Source organism: Morone saxatilis, unplaced genomic scaffold, assembly GCF_004916995.1.
Source record: "Morone saxatilis isolate NCDOM2014 unplaced genomic scaffold, NCSU_SB_2.0 Contig0, whole genome shotgun sequence".
NCBI classification, from domain to species: Eukaryota; Metazoa; Chordata; class Actinopteri; family Moronidae; genus Morone; species Morone saxatilis.
In genome coordinates this window covers 16143208-16144118 of record NW_023339650.1, presented here as the reverse complement: position 1 = coordinate 16144118, position 911 = coordinate 16143208, and the positions used below count along the sequence as shown (strand labels likewise).

General features: G+C 45.2%; 1 protein-coding gene across 1 annotated transcript in view; it reads left to right on the top strand.

The window, feature by feature from the left end:
* The window catches only part of LOC118323258 (F-box/LRR-repeat protein 7-like), a 25440-nt gene that overhangs the window by 5223 nt on the left and 19306 nt on the right, over positions 1 to 911 (top strand). The window lies entirely within an intron of this gene.

Here is a 911-nt window from a genome sequence, read left to right as displayed (position 1 = left end):
GGGGGGGGGGGGGTGGGGGGGCTCTTGTCAAGCCCTGCTTGTCTTAAGTTGTGTACATCAGCGATGTGATCCCGGTGCCAGCTCTGACCCTGGCAGCTCTAGTGTGCTCTTAAGTTCTTGGCATAGACTGGCTCCAGGAAATGAAAGGGGAGCAGCACCAAGAACACCACCAGAAAGACTGCACTCGCCACCGCCAGCAGCACGTAGCGGCCGATGAACAAAGTGTCCACTATCTGTAGGGAGAAAAAGTGAATCAGCTCACTGTTAAGAGTTCTTAATAATTACAACTTTTTTTTAAACTTAGTAGATAGTATCTGATGAATGGGAAAAGCATGGCTGGTCACATATTCAGCATTTCCTCTACTAGCCACCAGATGTCAGGAGAGGGCTTCCACAAAGGCTTTGTGTAGCAGCAGAGTGATAATGTGAGTTATGTGGAAGTGCTGGCACTCTGCCTGACAGACGCAGACAGAACTCATGCACAATTACAGACACACACACACACACGTACAGGAAGAAGAACCTGTTGCTTTGAAAAGTTTGAATTAAAATGACATTGAATTCCTGACAATTGGCACTGCAGAACGGTCAGCAGAAGGTGAATTGGTGTGAGAGTGTAAATGGGAGCTTCAGTGGACAATACATTCAGTATTTCTAATACAAGGTCTTAGATAGCAAGCAGTCACCTGGCCCACTCATGCTGCTGTAAACTGATGCCGACATGCAGCACCAGTGCTAAGACATATTTGGTTGCTAGACAACTTTTTCTAAGGTTACATTTTAAGTGTCTGTCAACTGTGGGCTTTGAGAGAGGATGCAGTTAGATTTAATTTGAGATTATGCTGAATGATAAATTGCCTAACTGTGCCGCATTTGGCAGTTCTCTTTTTCAAGATATTTTTGGGGCTTTT